At 36.6% G+C, this 9575-nt stretch overlaps 1 long non-coding RNA gene across 2 annotated transcripts in view; it reads right to left on the reverse strand.

Annotated features, from left to right (window-relative positions):
* Nucleotides 1-9364: 9364 nt before the first annotated feature.
* Nucleotides 9365-9575, reverse strand: part of LOC138157519 (uncharacterized) — a 6085-nt gene continuing 5874 nt past the window's right edge. For both annotated transcript variants that reach the window (XR_011167418.1, XR_011167408.1), the window contains exon 2: nt 9365-9575. This exon is cut by the window's right edge and continues 87 nt beyond it. This is a non-coding gene — a long non-coding RNA (uncharacterized lncRNA).

A 9575-nucleotide genomic window follows, 5' to 3' on the forward strand; every position in this document is an offset into this window, starting at 1 on the left:
CTCAATAAATTATGCCAAATGAACGTGATAGATTGTTGTGCCAAGAAACAATGAGTGCAACGAGTCAGAGAAAACTGGGGGTATTTTGAATAAACTAATGCAAAGGGTATAGAACCCATAACACGGACAACTATAGTAGTGTAAATGGAAACATGAAAAAGCCAAACCAATATTTATCCCAAAGATATACACTTCCCTCCTTTCAATAAATTGTATGTACTGTTATTCAAAGGAATTTTGTTAGTTTTCTGGATTTTTTTTTTTTTGGTAGGAGATAGGGGCAATATTTTAGGAAATAACTTTGGTTTAAAAAATGTGTTACTTTTCTTGGGGAGCAGTGTGGTCACTATCAAGGACTATTATTATACTATTATAATTGTAATACCCTTAAGACCTGTCAAAATGTGCAGGTTTTCCCTACACAAAATAATCCCAAGAGATGTACTTAAGAGTTCTTGGCTCTTTTCCCAGTTTTGTCTAGCCTCCTTACCACGTTGGCGTCCATCACTTCTGGACACTATCAGTTTGTCCATCTCCACTAGCCCTTCTCCTTCTTTCTAATATTCTATAAGGTGGAAAACCAGACTACCAAGCTTAGCCTTGGAGAAGAGATAAGAAAATGTATCTCCCTCACTGACATTCGCTGCTAACATTGTTAACTATGGGTGTGGAATACTGCATATAAGCTGGAAAAGAAGGTCAACATGTTGGGTTGGGTTTTTTTGGTTTAGTTTTTTTGGAGGGGCAATTGGGGTTAAGTGACTTGCCCAAGGTCACATGGCTAGTTTTGTGTTAAGTGTCTGAGGCCACATTTGAACTCAGGTCCTCCTCACTCCAGAGCCAGTGCTCTATTCACTGCGCTACCTAGCCACCCCAGTGTTGGGTTGGTTTTGCTAAACTTTTTTTTTTTTCCTGCCTATTATAGAGCTAGATAAAGGAGAAACAGAAGAATGTATTCAGGCAAAGAAGTGATGTAAAAACGAAAGGCATTGATTAAAATATGTAGAAATTTTTAAAACTACAAAGAAAGGTTCTAAGAGACCTGAAAGGCCTTCCTTTAAGTGCACAAGCCTTCATGTGTGGACTTTGTGAATTTTGTCTGCTCAAAGACCTTTTTTGCCTTCTTTCTGGTTCTCAGCTGTGATAGGTGAGCTTGAATATTGCAAATCCACATTATATAGTACAAAAAGACTGTACCTTCGTGCCCTTCCCATTATAGATAGCCAAGACCTCCTATTTCTCAATTTCAATGTTGCAAAAAACCTAAATCTACATTTTCTATCAAGAATTAAAAAAGAACTTCAGGAATAAATAAAAATCCACATCAACTCAAAAGTCTCATTTAACCTGTGAATTTAACTAACTTTTAAAGTTTTCCAAAACAATATTCTTTTAAAACACAGATTCAAAATTTACATTATACAGCTAGCTCTCTAGGACAGGAAAAAAAAATTTGGGTCAGCTGATAATGATACTGCTCTCTCCTGGCTGCCCTCAAGGGTTCTCCTTAGCTAGATTATCATGTATCTCTGTAACCAAAGCAGGGATATCCCTCCTTTCCCCCCCTAAATTCTGTTCTGGGCCAAATCTATGTGACTAACCCTGATCTAACTGCCTGTTGAATTTCTTAATATATCAAACTAAACACAATCAAAACTAAACTCATCATCTTTCCCCTCCCCCCCCAAACCTGGCCTCCTCCGATGTCCCTAATTTGTTGAGAGCACCTCAACAGTCACCCAAGTATATCACCTTGCTACCACCCTTTTCTTCCCTCTCCATTATCTAACACAACAAAGCAGTGACCTAGCCACTATCTCTATGCTAATCCTATCTCTACATCTCTAAAACTTGACTGCCTATCTCTACATAGGCCTCACCTGAAACAAAATTGTTCACCTTTCCTTGAGGTTTTTTCCTCTACAATCCATCCTCCACAGAAATGCCAAAATAATCTTAACCAGATATGATCATATCATTCCATTACTCTTAGCCCATCAATGGTTCTCCCTTGGTTCTAACTACAAATTACTCAGGGGCATTTTAGGCTCTCCACAATCTGGCTCTAATCTAACTTTTCATAGCCATATTCCATACTGCTCCACCCTTCACCTAATTCTACAATTCCTGCCAGAAATGTACAACCTAGTTAGCTTCAAATCCTGATTCTGCCATTATTTCTTAACTGTGAGATCATGGTAAAGTCACTTCTTATGGCCTCAGTTTCCTCTAATGATTCAATTAATTTATCTCAAAGGTACAAACCAAGTCTAAAAGTCAATGGTTTTAGGAAGCCAAAATTAAAGAAAAAAAATTTAAGGCAATAAATTAGCTTCATTCTTCTGTATTTCAAACCTTGCTTACTGATCAAACTTTACCTTTTCTATCTCTTTATGCTTTTTAAAATCACTAGTTATAGTGGATAGAGCACTGTACCTAGAGAAAAAAACTTGAGTTCAAATCCAGCCTCAGGTACTGTGACCCTAGATGAGTCATTTAATAGCTATCTGCCTCAGTTTCCTCATCTATAAAATGAGGGTAACAATAGCACCTACCTCCCAGGCTTGTAAGGATCAAATGAGATAATGTTTGTTAAGTTCTTAGTCGAGTGTCTGGAACAGACTTCTTTCTTTTTCTGTTATACCCAACTTAAGAGAACCCCACAGTCCTGTATCTTTGGCTCTCCTTGTTCAAAGCATAACGGACACTGCTCAATAAACAGCTCAGAAAGCACCAAGATCATATTGTATTTCAGAGGTTTTCCATACAGGGACAAACTGAAAAAACAAAAACCTGCCCTGTTCTTCATATACAAAGGTAACCCCAGTGACTTCCACCATAAAAACGATTTGCTCAGAGCTGTGCTATGTTGTACCAGGTTCATGCTCCCCCTAGTGAAACATGCCATTCATTTTAGAATGTTAACCAGGGGGAAAAAGGCCACAATCCATGTCCAAAGAGTTTGTCATAAGATCACATATCTGAGATGTAGGGGATCTTAAGAGAGGATTTAGTTCAATTCTCTGATTTTACATGAGGAAACTGAGACCTACTGAGGGGAAATTAATTGTTCAAGGTAAAAGCAGGCTGTATAGCATCCAGTTCCTCAACTACAAATCCAGTGTCTTCCCCTCTGTAGAAGTCGCCTCACTAAAAAAAAAACAAAACAACAAACCAAAAAAGGCTTCATAGGTTCCTAACTAGACACCCTAACCCAATGTATCAGCCTCTCCTCAGCTAATGTTAAAGCCTACCTTGCTAGAATACAGAACTTTGATTCAAAGAACAAATGGGCAGTTCATGACACGAGGCACCGTAAACCATTTGTCCCTTAATCTTTAAGGATTGCTTAGAATTTAATCAACAGCTATATGTTCAGATGATAAACCAATTATAAAAATGCCAAGCCAATTACCTAAATTATACAGTATCATTGGAGAACAAGAAGCAGTCACCCTTAAGGTTTATCAGAGTACTTCAGGACCAACTTTACCTTTCACTCTTTAGCCACAGTAGCTAATTATTAGCAATAACAACACAATACAAATTACAGGTGAAGCAATCAAACACAAACATTAGATTCCGTCTAGGAGGGCAAAGTACCAGAAATTGAGGGGAAAAAAGTTCAATTTTTCTCCCCTTTGGAATGTGATATAGAATGAGTTACATACAAGTTTAAAGGAGGTTAAAAAGTTGCTTTCAATTCAGTGAGGAAAAATTATGATTGTCTTGAAGTTGGAATTTATTTTGCCTCCTTCCAAAGAAAGTTTTTTTTAAATCTAAGTTTGACATTTTTTCCTTCTTTTTAAAAGAAACATGAAGAAAGAAATGAGATATTATTTGGATTTTTTTCTGGAACAATTGCCCCTGGTGAGGGGGCAATCTAGACAAACTCTTATATGTGCATCTGACCTAAAAAAGTACTTTGCTTCCAAAGACTGCACCTCCTAAACTCTCCTGGAAAACAGAACAGCAGCAAACGACCCATGGTCAAGAGTGACGAAAAGCCTGCAAATGTCATCAGGGAAGGGGGTTGTTTTTATCAAACTGAAGTCCAAACCATGATTCACCTGAACCCTTTAACATTACTACACATTGGGCAGCAGGCCTTCCATTTATGGGAGTGTCCGTTTCTGAATAATCAAGATTTGTTTGCTAGTACTAGTCAGGCACGTAAAACATAAAGCATCCTTAGATCCTCCATAGGATTCATAGTGAAGCAATCCAGGGTCACAGATTTAGGGCTGACAGGTACTTTTGAAGCCATCAAAGACAACCTCATTTTACAGATGAGGAAACTGAGGCCCAAAGATTGATGTGCCCACAATCCCCCAGGTAATAAGGCAGCAAGATGGTGTAATGGATAGAGTGCTAGTTCTGAGTTCAAATTTGACCCCAGACATTTCCTAACTGTATGACTATGCAAATCACTTAACCAATTTGCCTCAGTTTCCTCATCTGTAAAATGGGGATAAGAGCCTTTACCTCCCAGGGTTGTTGTGAAGATCAAGTGAGATAACAACTGTACAGCAACTAGCACATAGTAAGCACTTAACATTATATAACACAGGCAGGATTGAACCCAGGTAATTTTTCATGGGCAATAATGTCATTCCAACACAAGACAAGGCTGATTTGTCTAATCATAAAAAGATAATTGACAAGTAGTAGCATTTTACCTTTGAAACAGTGATAATTCAAATAGCAAGCAAAACTCCTCCTAGATAAGATAGTTTCCCTGTCTTCGATGCAAAGATCTAAACTTCAAGGCACTTTAATGCATGATTGGGCAGTGCCAGAGGAGCTAACATTTACATAGCTCCTGCTTTCAACTTTACAGTATCTTGTATTTATTACCTAGTTGGAGCCTCACCATAACCCTGGGAAATATTCCATTTTACAAATTAATAAACTGAGGCTACGAGAAGTTAGGCTCTTGGTCACAGTGTCAAAAGGCCAACTCCAAGCCAGGTTTTCTTGACTATATGCAAACTATATCCATTGTGCCAATGCAAAGCCTGGCTCCAACAGAGAGTACTGTGAGGTCTTCAACCTTCCATGACACATATTTGTGTTGATCATACATGCTGAGAAGATACCATGCACAAATGGAGTTGTCACAACAACACAAAAGTTTGGTTTTTTGTTTTTAGCAAGATTTTTAAAAGACAATGCTTTAAAAAAATAGACCTCATATTTACCAGAGGCCATTTGCTTTTGAAAGCTAGCTAGACACCCAATATATAAAATGAAACCTGACAAAATTTAGCACTCAGGAGGCAAATAAATTATGAAATTACTTAGGACAAGTTATGCAGATGATAGGTGCTCAGCAAGTTTCTACTGAAGGAATAGCTACGTTGTGATATAGTAGAGAAAGCACTTTAGGCCCAGCTGCAGCAGAACCATGTGAATCTACAAGTCATCTTCATCTAAGCCTTTTTCCTCAGCTGCAAATTGTGAATATTTTTTCCCCTCTCCCTCTCAAAAGGCTGTTAAGAGAATGAGATTATAGATGTGTGCTCTAAAGCAAACAAGAAAGCTATATAAATGACATTTATTTAAAGTAAAATTTCAAAAACCTGATAGTAATCAAGTTGATTGTTTAAAATTGTTTTTCCTTTCCTCAGTTTTTTTCTGATGCAATTCAAGTATAAAAATCTTTTACCTACTCTTCAAACAAATCTGATTTAAGTTCTTGCAGCTCCAATTTCTGAGATTTACTTTCTTTACCTGTAAGAAATCAAGATTAATTTAAGATTTTTCTAAACTATTACATACCTTATCTAATAGGGGGAAAAAATTCAAATATTCAAAATTATACCAGTCATAGCGTGCCAACATGACCTAGATTTGGGCATTGATTCATAAATAAAAGACTGCTTTGCTGCCCACAACTGTGTCAGGTAGCCATATTTTTCAACCAAATTATGAATATAAGAAATCCTGACAATCTAGATGCATCCCTTGGGAAAAGGAAAAAAACATACCATGACTAAAAAATACAAAATGCATTTTTCTAACTCGGAAAACTCAGATAAACTGCTCTAATGGTCACCATCATGAAGCTGTGAATTGGTCCAAATGTGAAAAACAACTTAGAATTTTGCAAAAACAAGTAATTGTTCATACCCTTGGATCTAGAGTTGCTATTACTGGGCATAAAAGGGAAGGGGAGGGGATGTCAAAACAAGGCCCATACTCAACAGAAACATTCAGAGCAATTCTTTTTGTGGCAGCAAAGAAATAGAAACACAGTAGTTGCCTATCTATTAGGGTATGGCTGAAAAACTAGTTTGTGAAGGTAATATTATGTCTTTTAAAGACTAATATTTATAATTCTGAGAAACATGGGAAAAATTAGCTTGTTGCATGAAATAAGCAGAGCTTAAAGATTCACAAGAGCAAAAAAACCACAAACAAACAAAAAACCCTCAAAAAACACCAGAAGGAAGCCAAACTTGTGCAACTGTAACAATTAGTCCTGGTAAACTAATACTTGGAAGGGAAAGGAGGGACTGCTGGAGCAGAATGTTATATATACTTATCAAAATCAGTCTTGAACTATTTTTCCCTTTTTGTTAATAAAAAATTCATGAAAACCAGCAATACATAAAAGCTCAAGTGAATTGTAAAAAAAAAATCAGACTAAAAACATCTAAGAAATCTTCCAAATCACTTATAAATGCTAATGTAGCCATCTAACCACCACTTACAGTTGATTCTCTGAATTAAAAATTGTATCAATCAACAAATATCTGAGCACCTATTATATATCAAGTCCCATAGAAGGTTCTGAAGGACACAAAGACCTGATTGTCAGTTTAGTCTAGCAGGGAAACAAAAACACAGGAGGCAAGAGCCTTCTGAAATCCTGCTCATTAAAGCCCAATTCAAATGCAACCTCTTCCATGAAGGCTTCCTTATTAAGCCTAGTCCTTTAATAACTTCTTAAACAGAAAAAAAAAAAATTCTTAATCAATTCTTAATCTTAATCCTCACAAAACACCGTTTTCAATTCACCTAGCTTTATCCCATATATTGCAAATAACTTCAGTTACTATGGTCCCATTCATCCAATAGCATGTACACACTGCATATGGACAAGGACTATATCTAAGTGTTGTATTCTCTTCAAAAACTAGCACAAAGGCCTACTGTATGGTGAACAGCAAGTTTAAATAGTGGTCTTTCACAAGTCATGTAAATACAGGCTTTTCAAGGATAAAATTGAACTTTAAAGATTTTTTTAAGAGGCCTAGAAACAAATGTAAGATGTCTTCCAAGGGGCAGTCATTCCTATAAGGAAACATAACCAGCATTTCACATTTGAAAAAGAAAAATTGAAGTGTTCACAAAAACATTTCTCTATCAATATAGTTGGTGTAGTAAAGGCTTCATTCAGTGAAGAGCCTATTTACAGAAAAAAAAAAAAGCCCTTTCATAAGAGCCTCATGACACAGTTTAAGTGTGGGAAAGAATTTAGTTGGCCTTAAGGGTTGTTTTTGTAAACCAGAAAATCAGTTTTCAGTCATGACAACACAGGAAACTTGCAAATGCCACGATCAGTAAGACAAAAGCTCCCTCTCCTGGCAGTCCTAGGTCTTCTGCATACAATTCTTGTTTAACCTGAGAATTGGCTGGAGATACATCACCCAATTCCTAAATATATTTAAATTGCTGTTTAAGGGAAAACCAGAAAATGGGGCTGCAGATTGAAGTCGAACAAGTCACATATTCCTTCTAATTCCAAGTACTTCGGATCTTCAAAAGAATAAACTTTCTCCAACATAATCCAAAGATAGCAGTAAGTAGATATTTTTGGATAATGAAATCCCTAACAAGTCTTGCAAGGGATAGACGAGTCCAGAAAACTGGACTCAAAAGCTCAGTACTTAACACAATGTGATTTATAACATGTAAAATATATGGTAAACTTATTGCAGATGACATTCCTAAATCTTATTCCATGTCATACAATGCTAGTCAATGTTAAGTGCAAACTAATAAACCTTGGGTAACCAACTTGACCAAATCTTTAAATGTTTGCTTCCTTTGAAGATTCTTAAAAAACTTAAAATGTGTTATTGGTACTAAACACAACAGGCAGCTAATATATTAATCAGGCTCAGGTGAGTGGCTGTTGCCTAAAGAAAATTTCAGATAAACTTAGTCTGATATAGAAGGGACCTCAAGAACCAGCACTTTTCAACTGCTCGTGCTGGAGACGATCATACATGGGGCAACCTGCTCACATGAAGTTAAATGTGATGAGGGTACCTTATTTACCATAAACTTATACTCGTTTCAAACCGTGTGTTACTTACTCTTATGCATTGCTGTCAGTGCTTATACTTGCTTTTAATATACTCTGCAAAGTTCTTTGAATCTTACTCTCTAGAGAATGGCAAGTTTATTCAATCTCATCTATTTCTATCAGTTAAAATAAGGTTACTGTTTAAATTAACCCATACGTTTTATCATTTGGCTATTATTTTCAGTTTTCCCAGTCTCTAATTTGCTAAGCAATACACCACACTAACCAAAAATTACCCTCCCCTTTACATCAAACACCCTACATTAAAGTACCAAGTCTCTGCTACACAACTAACGAATGAGGTGCAATTCCAATTATTTGTATGTGAAAAATGTTAAAAACTAAAGGGTTACTGGTCAATCTTTTAAGTAGTTTTCCAGGCTTTAACAATGTACATTGATTGGGCAATGAAACCAGGGTTATGTTCCCCTTGCTGTTACTTTTAGAATTCTCCCCACCACCACCACAAAAAAAAGCTTGACCAAATTATTTTTCTTCTGGCTAAGCTATAAAGCATAGCATTTTAACACCAACTTAAACCATTTCAACCACTTAACAGACTAATATGCTCTGAAGCATTCTAGTTACCCTTCCTTTAAAGTGATTAATCCTCATTACCTCATTTTTGCCCTCTTTGGGAGTTCAAGGATGCTTTCAGACCTACCTACTCACAGCCTTGGGTCTTCCTTCAAGTGTTTCCCCTCCTATCTTTATACCTCTCTTTTGTAAGCTGCTAACTTGTATTTTACCATGCTTTTTCCAAAAACTGATCTTTATGCAACTGACCCATTAAAATGCATTAGCTTTAATAAAGCAAAAATGAATACGTTTAAATTTTAAGTAACCTCAATGGCAAATCTGCCTGCCTTTTTTCTGTGCTTGCTTTGGATTTACTTCCAAGTCTAATGGTTAAAACTAAACCAGTTTTACATCCTAAAATTGCTCCAATATTATCAATAAACAATAAGGTCCCTAACAACCTAGAAACATCCCACTAGTTAAGATCTTATTTTAAACAAGCAAACTAAAAAGATAGAAAAACAAACATTTGGGAATGCAACAACTTTATTGAAAGAAAAGTGCAGTGAAATTACTCAAAAGCTTGAAAGAAACTTGAGGGAATTTAGACACCTCCCCTCAAGCGCAGGACCAAGTGCAGAGTGGATTCTTTCTGGATGTTGTAGTCAGACAGGGTGCGCCCATCTTCCAGCTGCTTTCCCGCAAAGATCAACCTCTGCTGGTCTGGGGGGATGCCTTC

This window comes from Petaurus breviceps, unplaced genomic scaffold, assembly GCF_028583685.1.
Source record: "Petaurus breviceps papuanus isolate PSGF00001 unplaced genomic scaffold, PetGlider_PUasm1.0 101, whole genome shotgun sequence".
Lineage (NCBI taxonomy): Eukaryota > Metazoa > Chordata > Mammalia > Diprotodontia > Petauridae > Petaurus > Petaurus breviceps.